Consider the following 12,500-nt stretch of genomic DNA (forward strand, 5'->3'; position numbering starts at 1 on the left):
AGTTGTATTTATTTTATCTTAATGGAGCCAGTTTGCTCAGGTTTTAAAGGGTTAACCAGCTGACTGTGCTCAGATCAGATCAGGGAGACGAGCGGCTGCAACATCTGGCTGCTGGAGAGGAATTTCCCAGCCTGGTAGTAAACAACATGACGTCAACACACACACACACGCGCACGCATGCTAGCACGCACACGCACGCACGCACACACGCACACACGCGCGCACACACACACACACACACACACACACACACACACACACACACAGGACACGCTGATTTCCTCTGATGCAAACACTCTGAGGGTCAAACATCCCGTCACACACTTCCTGTCCTGCTGTCACTGTTCAGACACTTGTGAGCTTTTTATTCCCCCAACAGGAAAAACACACACACACACACACACACACACACACACACACACACACACACACACACACACACACGGAAAAAGAACGAAAAAAACCCTCAGGTGAAACGACGTCTCTTCTGGATTTTCGGCGCTCGGCTCGTCAGCTGAGAGCTTTTCCGAGCGTTCAGATTTCCTGCAGCTGATGTGGACTCGCTGCTCGGAGGTTTCACGTGTTTTTCGTTTGTTCGGAGTGAACCTGGATCCTCGACAGCGACTTCGGCCTGAGAGCCGCCGTCACAGAAAACCCAGCAGAGCTCGGAAACCTCCTCTTACGTAAGAGCTGCTTCAGAGAGCCACCACTAACAACCGTGTCATCACACAACACACGGGACAGGAGGGAGGACAGACGCTGTGAGGACACGATGGAAGACACTGAGCAAGCAGACGAATATGAAGAACATTAAAGCTGTCAGACAGCAAACTGAAGGCTCGTTACATCTCAGCGTGTTTAAAGGGTTAAACACTCAGCAGCAAAGAGCGCAGAGGCTGGAAACTTCCCATCAACCCACTGCTTCATTAAAACAGTGATGCTCAACTGAAGGCCCGCGGCCCAAATCTGGCCGCTTTGTTCTAACATCCAAGAATATCCTACAATCCTTGAAACGTCCTGAAATCCTTAAAATGTCCTGAAATCCTATAAATGTCCTAAAATCCTGAAAACGTCCTTAAGTTCTCAAAATGCCCTAAATCTGAGAAACATCCAACAACTCTTGATTCTTAAATAATCCTAGGAATATCCTAAAATCTAATAAAGGTCCTAAAATCCTAGAAACATCCTACAATCTACAAAATGTCTGAAAAATTGAAAAATATCCTAAAATCCTAGAAATGTCCTATAATTGGAGAACATCCTAAAATCCTGATCACCCGGTGCTTTCAGTGTTATAATCTCAGACTCTCCTGTGTGGAGACGTCCGTCAATCTGCTGATCTGACCTTCATTCTCAAACCTCAGACACAACAACACAAGCTGCTCTGCAGACTGCAGCTCTGCAGCTCTGCAGCTCTGCAGCTCTGGAGTCTGCAGCTCTGCAGTTCTGCAGCTCTGCAGCTCTGCAGCTCTGCAGCTCTGCAGCTCTGGAGTCTGCAGCTCTGCAGTTCTGCAGCTCCCGAGTCTGCAGCTGTGCAGCTCCGGATTCTGCAGCCGTGCAGGTCTGCAGCTCTGGAGTCTGCAGCTGTGCAGCTCTGGAGTCAGTAGCTCTGGGTTTTTCCTCTGCAGAGCCGACTGATGGACCAGAGCCAGAACCGTCTCCACCAGTCAGCCTCAACCGTCACCAAACCAAAACCTCACTAAGCCACAGTGGAAAAACTCCCGTGCAGAGCCAGCAGGCCGACAGGACGCTGCGTCACGCCTCGGAAACTAAACCTCAACAGATCAGGAGCGGCGCTCGCCAAGCACTCGGCGCTGGACGGGCGGATGGAAAAGATGTGTCCGGGATGTGAGGAACAGGAGATGGATCTGTTTCCAGTTTGGAGAAATCCACCTCAGGAACAGAGAGCTGGCGGGTTCCACACCAGACGCTCAGGAAAAAAGAAAACAAAGTGACGGCAGAGAGCGAGCTCAGCGGGAACCACAGCGACATGTTAGGGTACACGCTGAGGAACAAAGGGTTCTTGTTATTATTACCAGGGGCAGATGTAATGTTTTGGGGGCCCGGGGCCACAAGCACATGAGCTTATTTTCAGCCTTTCTCTAACTGTGAATGTCGGCAGGCTGTTGGCAGCTATAGGAGAAGTAGGCCGACTCAAAAGTTTTTAATTCCTGAGTAAAATGATTAACAGCACAGAAGTTTGACAGAAGCTGAAGTCAGAGTCCTGCAGTCAGGAGAGGTTGGCCTATTATCAGCACAATGTGCTTCAATTTACTGAAGTTTGTTTCAGATGGAGCTTTTCATTTTTATATAATGCTGGAAAGTTTAATAAATGATAATAAATCATATGTTTATTACGCTCCAACACACCATGGTCACATGACACTGTGTCAGTGAACTATGAGGGCAAAAAACAAACCACAAAAAAAGAGCAAAATAATTGTTCTTTAATCGGAATCGAAGTAAAATGTTCAGTTAATGTTGATATTGATTTTAGGTATGAGGCTCAGACCTTTGCTGGGAGGACATTTTAGTACCTGGACCTCTGTGAGTTTTAGCAGAATAGGTCCTCCAGCTGGTGATGCTGTTCTACAGTATATTTGTCATGTTCAATGTCTGACAGAGAATAAATATTTAAACCCAAATGAACCTGATGATATCTTCATATCTCACTGAGGAGTCAAAGGAACCTTTAAGCTTTAAGACAGAAATACTGATTTGATGGATATCGTGATAGATATCGATATCACTGACATTTTAAGACTTTTTCCATATCGCCCAGCCCAGACGGTTTGGGTGTGTTTGATTTTGTTTCTGCTGAGTTTGGATGGATGTGTGTTTTCTCCTGCTGAGGAGACACGTCATTTTACGGCAGAGACACTGAAGACAAACAGCAGTTCATGTCTGAGACGCAGCTCAGATTCTGACGAGCCTTTTTTCTGCACTCAAACGCACCATCACGGCAGTCGAGCTTCCCAAAACATTTCATGGTCATGTTCCGCTTTTTCCAGCAGCCTCTGCAAAATGATCCCCCTCCCCGCATGCACGCACACACTAACCAAAGCCTTTCAGTCCCGCAGACAGATGAGTCCTGAAATTACAGCTGCAGCCACCAAATAAACCTCATCATGATCTGCACGCCACGCTCTGCTGCGTCCACAGCAACACAGCACCATCAGACTCTGCGTGTGTTACTGTCTGTGTGTGTGTGTTACTCTGTATGTATGTGTATGTGTGTGTGTTACTGTGTGTGTGTGTATGTGTGTGTGTTACTGTTTGTGTGTGTGTTACTCTGTATATATGTGTATGTGTGTGTGTTACTGTGTGTGTGTGTATGTGTGTGTGTTACTGTGTGTGTGTGTGTTACTCTGTATGTATGTGTATGTGTGTGTGTGTGTGTGTGTGTGTGTGTGTGTGTGTGTGTGTTACTCTGTATGTGTGTTACTCTGTATGTGTGTGTATGTGTGTATTTGTGTGTGTGTGTATGTGCATTGTGTGACGTCTTTATTTACTCTCTGGGACTCTTTGGGCTCCGTTACTGAGACGCTCTGTCGGCTCGTGTGGACAGAGCTGCAGGATCACAGGAGGTGAAGTGCGTCCTTAAATCCTGCAGCCTGACGCTCAGCTGAGTCCACATCAGCTGCTCCAAACCACAAAGAGGTGGGAAAAAATCAGAGACAGCGGTGGTTTTACCAAGAACAGTGTTGGCCTTGTTGAGTTTGGGTTAAGGTATGCCGGTGGACAGCTCCGTCCACTTCCTGTGTGGACGCTGAGGACCGTGGCGCTCGGAGGCTTTAACTCAGCTGCGCGTGAGTCTGACAGAGCGGACGAGTCCACTCAGAAACCGCTCAGAGCCATTTTCAGACTTTTTCAACAACACTAAGAATGACATTTTAAAATTACCAAAACTGAAGATACAGAGACACCAGCAGACAGCCGTTACCTCAGGTTAGGGACAACTGTCCCTGATGTTTCGTGGTGGAGACGGAGGCAGACCCGGCCCGTTCTCAAGTCAACAAGTACCGCAGCTTGGTCAGTGCTCAGCGTCAGACTCAGGCGGCTGTTCTGTCCTCCGTCTACGGATGCTGCAGAAAAACAAACTTTCATCTTAGCAGTTTATGATGTATGAAGTCTTGTCACGTACGAAAAGCGCTTCAATGTTTTAGAGTTAACTAAAGTATAAAAACGTGTCCTGATGACGTGATTCAGGTCATCCGTCAGTTTGGCTGTGCGCGTGCGTGCGTGCATGCATGCATGTGCGTGTTCATTTAAACATACTGCCCTCATTGTTTTGATACAAAGCTGGTTGAAAATCAGCGAAATGTCCCTTTAAGGATACGCAGGAACTTGGCCAAAACATAAAAACATATGAATGAATGTGAACGAGTCTCCTCAGAAATGTATCGACACATCGGGGCTGAAAAGTCTCTCTCTGACCTCTGACCTGTCACTGATGGTTCATCTGAGGATTAGCGCAGGGATCAGGTCGGCCTCGGGCCGTACCAGGCGGCGGATAAATCTGGTGAAATGTGGAGCAGGTAGCCTCGTTAGGCAGCGCTGCTCGGCTCTGCTGAGTCAGATCCTATCGGCTCGCTCTCGTGCCTCAAACACAAACAAAGCCTCTCGCTTGTTGGATCAGACGGCTTAAAGACGGCCGGGCCTATGGGCTGTTTCCATCGTGCAGAAAGCGGCGGTCTCACACGACAACATGGAGGTTAATTAGGTAGAAAATCCACCGCACATTCCAGCCGAACACAGAGGCCCTTCTTCTGCTGCTGCTGCCGCGGCAACGCTGGGCCTCCTGCCCGCCATGACCACAGGAAAAACAAACCGCTGGCTTCACCCCACTGTGTGTGTGTGTGTGTGTGTGTGTGTGTGTCAGGTGTTTCACTGCAGCCGCAGAAAACTATTTTCCTGAAAAGTGAAACTCATCAGCAGTTCAGCTCCTTTCTGCTGCTGAGTTTTAATCTGTACGTTATTAAAAATATCCAAAAACACAGACGTGCACTCGGTAAACAGACCTTAAACAGCCTCAGGTGCTGACTCTGCCTTCATCTGAGCCTCAGAAATATTATATTTACCATTTTTACGAGTCACGATTTCACGACTACAAGAAAAAAAGGAAATTGTGAAATTTGTGACGGTAAAAGAAAAAAAAAAAGAAATATTTGGTTATTTTGTTCCTCGTAGCTCTCTCTGAATTTTAGCAGCATCACACTTTAGAACCTGCATCTCTAAGCTGCAGCGAACTGTGTTATAGCTTTATTAACTATATATTATATAAAGAAAGTAATGACGACAGAACAGGATCAGAACGGGATATTTAAATAGAACTTAGGGAGCAAAAATGGGCGTATCAAATTATTTTTGAAGGCCTGGGGGGGGGCTTCCAGCGTGTAGTCTGGAAGCCATGTTTTCTTTATAATTCATTAAAAAAATGACACCACGTATCTCAGCTAGAAAACTGAAAAACAGAAATTATTGTTGGATTTACAGATGAAACAAAATCCCATGACTTTATTTTGACTTTATTGGTCACATTGCCCACGGCGCACAGTGTTATTATACAGGTTTGTGAAACAAAATTCAATAACTTTTCCAAAACTTTCAGTGTATATTTAGTCTTCCAAAACGTTTCCATGCCTAGAAATTTCTATTAGTAAATTCCAGGACTTTTCCTGGTCCCTGGAGCAGAGTGTGGGAGACTTTTCAAGACTCAAGAGATCATTTCCAACAACGAAGTCAGCAGCACGTTCAGCGATCAGCCGTCCTGCAGCTGGAGACTGAAGAGCATGTCATCTGTGTGTGTGTGTGTGTGTGTGTGTGTGTATGTTACATAATCAGCTGCAGCCTGCCAACACACACTGCTGACAAAAACAATACGAGTCCGACAGAAACGTGACCACAGACGTCCTGAAGTGAGAGGAATCTCAGTGCTTTGGCTCCGTCTTCACATTGCAATGACGGGATTATCACACAGAAATATAAACATATAAATATATAAATATATCTCAGTAAAGTCAGTGTGAGCACACACTCACTGCAGGACCCGCACACACACACACACACACACACACACACACACACACACACACACACACACACACACACACACACACACACACACACTCACCAGCAGCTGACTCCTGCTCTGAAGCGTCTCTCGTCCGCTCTCTGAACACACTCGGAGCTGCGTTTTCCTGCTGCGTTCACTTGTTGAGTGAAACGTGTGTTTGAGTTTGGTGTTTCCGTCCTGACGGCAGGAGGGCGGCGTCCTGCAGCTGGACCACGAACAAACCACGCCTCAGAGACACACTCACGCAGCAGAGGACACAAATATACACAGTACATACACTGATTATATATACAATACTAAGGGACTTGAGCACTACTATTACTGTTGATATTTTAACTGCTCTTTGGTGGTACCGCAGTACTTTTACTTAAGACTTCAAATGTAGCACTTTTACTTGCAATGTGCTATTAATATAATGTTGTATTACAACTTTTACTGCAGTACAGAATCTGAGAACTTCTTCCACCACTGGAGTAAAACAGCTCTAAAGAATCAGACAAAATTAGCAATACTACCACTACTAGTACTATTACTACTAATAATGATTATTTTCATTATTGTCATTAGTAGTATTACTATTGTGATTATTATTATAGCTGATAGTATTCTTCAGTTGCTTCTCCTACAACAAAATCTTTACAGCTCTCTGCTGCCCCCTGCCTGCTGAAGACGGGTATCACTAGCAGGGTTCATCACTTGAATTTATTTTTTGGGGAATTATGTGCCATAATTGAAAACACACAAATGCAGATTCCCTGAAATGAAAACATGCGTAACAAAAAAATAAAACAAAAACCTTCAACTGTGGCAGCGACACAAACACAGACATTTTATTGATGACAGCAAAACATTTTCAGATCCAGAGCAGAGAAAAAGGTAAAAACAGAAAACTAAATATATCAGCAGATTTGAGCGGAGACTCTCCAGCTCTCCTCGTGATATAAAAATCAAAAACATCGTCTTCCTCACCTCCATCATTTCCTGTGTGAGCACAGCGAGTTTATGAAAACGTGTTTCTCTGGTGTCAAATGATCCGTGATCGTGACCTTTTGGCGTTTGTTTATGAGAGGTAAATGTTTCCGTGGAAACCTCCGTAATGTTCCCGTCGTGTTTGCAGGACGTGTCTTTGTGTGACCTGTCGGTACCTGCAGACCAGCTGTGATGTCATCTTCTCGCCATGTTTCCCAGGAAAGCCTGAGGACCCACGGCGCCTCCTGGTGGTCGGCTGCTGGCTGCACGGCTCTGCACGCCGCTCTGCACGCCGCTCTGCACGCCGCTCTGCACGCCGCTCTGTGCAGTTGAAGACCCTGCAGCAACAACAGCAGCACTCACTGTGGGTCTGGTTCTAACCCATCCGGAATAATGTCGTTATTTTTAGGGCTGCAACTAAAGGTTGTTTTTTGGAAGAACACCTCTGCTGAGGGACTACGGATGAAACTTAATTTATTGTGTACTTATTAATTTGTCATACTGACACAAACTAAACATAAAGCACCTGCAGGCTGTTACCTGTGTGCAGCCTGGTGGTCCTGACTCGGCTCTCCTCCAGCGGCAGGAAGCGGCCGCTCCTCTCGCCGCCGTCTGCTGACCCCAACTCACAGGTCAGCACCATGATGGGACCCCTCTCCGCCTTCAGCTGCACCTGGATGTGGTCCTGCACACACACATGCACGCACACACGCACGCACACACACACACACACACACAAACACACACACGCACACAGTGTCTTAATTCGGGCTGTCGGCGTTACGGTGCGTACCCACCAAACGCGATTAAAAATGATCGCGCCTCAAGATTATATACAAAGTCAATGCAAAGACGCGATTTGACGCCTCATTTTGCCGGGCGACGCGATGGACGCGATTGCGCGGTGCGTTGGACGCGAAATTCGCGGCGCGTTGGACGCGTTGGATGCGAACGCCTCGCGTCCAACGCTCAAGTTGAAATAATTGAACTTGTGCGTCGTCGTCGCGTGAAGACGCGCCGCGACAGCCTATCAGCGTTGAGATCGTCATCGACGTGCTGACGTATGGACGTCCTGGTGTTCCCTCGCAAAATCTAATCAAACCGCCAGAAACAATGGAGGAGCAGCTTATCGTCGCCGTCACCGCTCACCCAGAGCTGTACGACAGTTCCTGTCCCTTGTTGCAGGAGACGGTGGAACTCGCCGAGCTCACGCCGCCTCCGTAGGGTAGCATGCACCCAGAACCGACGTCGGCGCCTAGCCCGCAGACGACGCTGGGAACTTCTCCAGAGCAGATGCGGTGCAGCGATCGTCAACGAGAGAATGAAATGGCGGAAGAAATGTTGTTGTTTGGGCGGGCTCAACGCGCGGCGTGATTTTGTCGCGCGTCGAGTCCCATTTTAGGGTTTTTGTACGAGCGTCAAAACTGGAGCGTCCGGCGCGACGCGATTTCATTTGAGGCGCGATGAAATAATTTTTATCACGTTTGGTGGGTACGCACGTGTGTTAACACTGATGTGACTGAGGTCCGTACATCACGTGTTTTCCAGTGAAAAAGTTATTTAAAGCGACATCAAATCAAAAAACAACGATTTTAAAAGTGAAACACACGGAAGAAAACGAACATTTATTCTCAGAAAGGTTTCTCTTTAGTTTGAAAACAGAAAGAGGAAATATCTTATGGTAGTTTTGTGTTTCTCAGTCTGCGTGAGAGATTCTGCTGCTTGGATTCCCGTCATCAGTTCAAGAAAAGGAATGTTTTAAATGATTTCACACAAAAATAGACGTTACCACTTTTTCTGAGATCTTACATGCAACATCGGAAAAAACGAATAAAATCCTACTTCCTGTATCTGAGCATTTAAAAGACTCTAAAGATGAATTTAAGTCTACTTATGTATTCATAAGGCCTCATTTTTAGAGTAATGATTTCAATGCCTTTAAAACTTCCTCAGGATCTGTGTGAAGGCTGGGCTGCACCGAGCTGAGATTTAAAGCTGAAACTGGTTCATGTGAAACTCCAAGACCTGAAGAGTCCAGAGGGACCGTGTGGACGACTCATCCCCAAATCACTTCAGATGTTGAACTTTACATTGAATTATCTTTCACTTGACTGAGCGATGCTGAATTCTATCGTGATATCAAGAACATTTTCTCATTCTTCATTTACATTTTTTTGACCATTTGAAAGTTTTTTGATCATTTCTGGCTGATATTAATTTGTCTCTACTCGAGAGAAAATAATGTTAATGTTTTACACATTTAGCAAAGATCAAATAAAAACTAAAGTTTCTTCATGGTCTTTGTCCCTGGAGCTCAGCGAGGTCACCAAACATTTCAGATCCGATCTTACCTCCTGCGGTGCAGGAATCTCCAGCTGGGTTTCCTCCGGAGCTCGGACCACGATCACCGTCTGCTGCTGGATGCACCGCAGCCGGCCGAGGTCATCGCAGGTCACGTAGGCCGACGTGAGGAGGCGTTAAAGAAAACCTGCACCGTTTCCCTGTTTAACCCTTAGGGACTGTTAGTTATTAACCCTTTAGGGACTGTTAGTTATTAACCCTTTAGAGACTGTTTGTTATTAACCCTTTAGAGACTGTTTGTTATTAACCATTTAAGGACTGTTTGTTATTAACCATTTAAGGACTGTTTGTTATTAACCCTTTAGAGACTGTTTGTCTCATTTTAGTCTCTTTTCTTCTTCCTGTTGTGATAACTGTGTGTGTGTTGATGCATGTGTCCTAAATGTAGTCCAGATTGTGTATCTGAGTGTAATCAGTGAATTTGCAGCTCAGCTCCTACAATAAGTCTAAAATACACTGTGGAAACTAAATAGTTACATTCAGACTGTTCAGGTCCAAAAATGCTCCATTGAAACCCATTCAAACTGACATTTTTGATCCCTATGCATCTTAGGTTCAGATGAAAACAGGACTTGTATTATTTCTGGGTGTCATTCTGGGCTTTTGACTCTGAATTTGTCATTTTGACTATTTTCCACCTGATGAGGTCATTTTGACCATATTTGGCATCTGGAGGAAATACATGCTATTCCACTAGGTGACCTCACAGTCAATGTAGCTCTGATCACTGACATATCCCAGACTGTCAGCAGCTACATCACACACTGACATATCCCAGACTGTCAGCACACACTGACATATCCCAGACTGTCAGCACACTGACACATATCCCAGACTGTCAGCAGCTACACTCACACACTGACATATCCCAGACTGTCAGCAGCTACACTCACACACTGACATATCCCAAACTGTAATCACACAGCTTTATATTGAAAATAATTTATTTTTTGTGGGGTCTTTTTCATCTAAAAATATAGTGGCATCATGACAAAAACTGGCATTACGAGGGTTAAATTCTTAAAATTAATAAACATTTGATATTTATGATCAGGACTGATGTTGGTAAAAAATAAACTCAAAGAAAGTAGAGAATCATATTAATGTATGACACTTTTTGCAGCTTGATTTTGTGGGCACTTTTTTTGTGTGCAGTGCGTGATATTAAAGCGGGCCTTAAAGGGTTAAATGTACATTTACAGATATATATTCTGGTTTTACTTCGGTCTGCTGTAAAGGATATTCAGAGCTCTCCACATCGTCCGTCATGTCGAAGAGCTGCCGAGCGCATATATTTTTTACTTCGGTGAGCTGTGTGCTTGTCCTCCAGTCCGTCATGTCGAATTGTCGAAGAGCTGCCGAGCGCAGCATGAGCGTCCAGCTTGTCCTCCAGCACCTTCAGGTCGTCCAGCTCTCTGCGGAGCCTCTGCGGGTTCTTCCACAGAAAGCTGGAGATCGGACTCTTTCCTCTGAGCGCAGAACAGACACAGAGCAGCTTCACCTGCAGCTCACAGCTCACGCACAACAAAACACTGACTTAATACAAATGAAACCGGCAGCTGGCTGCACACTCGGTCCACAGTCGGACACGGTATTTGCTGAGCAGCAGCAGCACTGCAGGTCAGGCCGAGCATTGTGACGCTGTAAAGCTCTCTGAGGCAGCGGCGTTTTGTGAAAATGGGCTTTATAAATAAAAATGACTTGACTTATCAATATATTAACATTCTTATTGTAGAAATGAACCTTTTAGGTAAATGTGGCATTTGGCCCTCAGTTTTGTCTTGCAGAGTGAGCAAAGAGCTGTGTTACAGTGCACACAGAGGGCGCTGTGATGTGAAGACTGCAGGGACTTCCTGACTGAACGGTGACTTCATCACAAAGACCAACTCTGCTGCTCGGTTTTTTTCTGGCTGTTTGCAGTTTTTGAGTCTTTGTCAAACTTTGCTGCTCAGCCCGAAATAAAACCTACAATCGCTAATCCAAAAGTAATCGACGCGCTCTCATCAAAGCCTTTTACACTCACATCCATTTCACCCAGTTGACCGAGTCCTTCTGGATGAGCTTGATGCCGGTCAGGACGTGTGTGATGTCATAGACTCGCCGTTTGCCGGTCTGCAGGCGCGCCGGAACGTCCCGGAGGTCCACAGCGCCGTCTGGAGACGCCAGCAGCAGCTCCAGGAAACGCAGCGTCAGCAGCCCCAGAGACACGTCTGAAAACAACACGACACGGACCAGGGTCAGACACCAACCTCCGGGTTCCAGAGCTGCAGCGATCAGCTGATCAATGCAGCGATCAGGTGATCAATGCAGCGATCAGGTGATCAATGCAGCGATCAATGCAGCAATCAATGCAGCGATCAGCTGATCAATGCAGCGATCAATACAACGATCAATGCAGCGATCAGCTGATCAATGCAGTGATCAATACAACGATCAATGCAGCGATCAATACAGCGATCAGCTGATCAATGCACGATCAGCAGATCAATGCACAATCAACTGATCAATGCAGCGATCAGCAGATCAATGCATCTGATCAATGCATCTGATCAATGTAGCGATCAATGCACGATCAGCTGATCAATGCAGCGATCAGCTGTGACAGGAGGTGAACTGGTTAATAAAGTCCAGTTAATAAAAAACAAAATAATAAATAATAAAAAAAAAACAAAAAAATAATAAAAAACAACCAGCAGTCACCAGATCAAACACATCACACAGTCATGGAGTACATTTCACAACCTTTCCATGACTTTTCAAGGACCCGTCTTTTTTTTTCCTTACTTGCCCGTAAGCGTACTTTGACCTGTCTGGCACACGTGGACGAAGAAAACTAAAAAAATGTATTTGAGTTTCGTTACGTCGACAGCATCACAAAACTAACGTGCGGTTACGTTACACGGACGGTTAAAAACTTAATAAACTTAATAACAAAATAACTTTTCCAGAACCTTGAATGATTGTTGCTAATTCAATGACTTCTTTTAGGCCTGGAAAACTTTTGTAGTTATTCCATGAATGTTTGGAATATTAAAACAATGACTTTCCAAACCTCAAATATATTCAGTTTACATTGATATTAAAGAGAAAACTA

General features: G+C 45.4%; 1 protein-coding gene and 1 pseudogene across 1 annotated transcript in view; both read right to left on the bottom strand.

Moving 5' to 3' along the window:
* Positions 1-6,201, bottom strand: part of LOC121955761 (rho guanine nucleotide exchange factor TIAM2) — a 45,010-nt gene extending 38,809 nt beyond the window's left edge. Inside the window, 2 exon segments of the mRNA XM_042503838.1 lie at positions 3,944-4,085; positions 6,134-6,201. The gene's annotated coding sequence lies outside the window, so the exon portion shown is untranslated.
* Positions 6,202-6,958: 757 nt separating this feature from the next.
* The window catches only part of LOC121955804, a 10,356-nt pseudogene continuing 4,814 nt past the window's right edge, over positions 6,959-12,500 (bottom strand).

Source organism: Plectropomus leopardus, chromosome 16, assembly GCF_008729295.1.
Source record: "Plectropomus leopardus isolate mb chromosome 16, YSFRI_Pleo_2.0, whole genome shotgun sequence".
NCBI lineage: Eukaryota > Metazoa > Chordata > Actinopteri > Perciformes > Serranidae > Plectropomus > Plectropomus leopardus.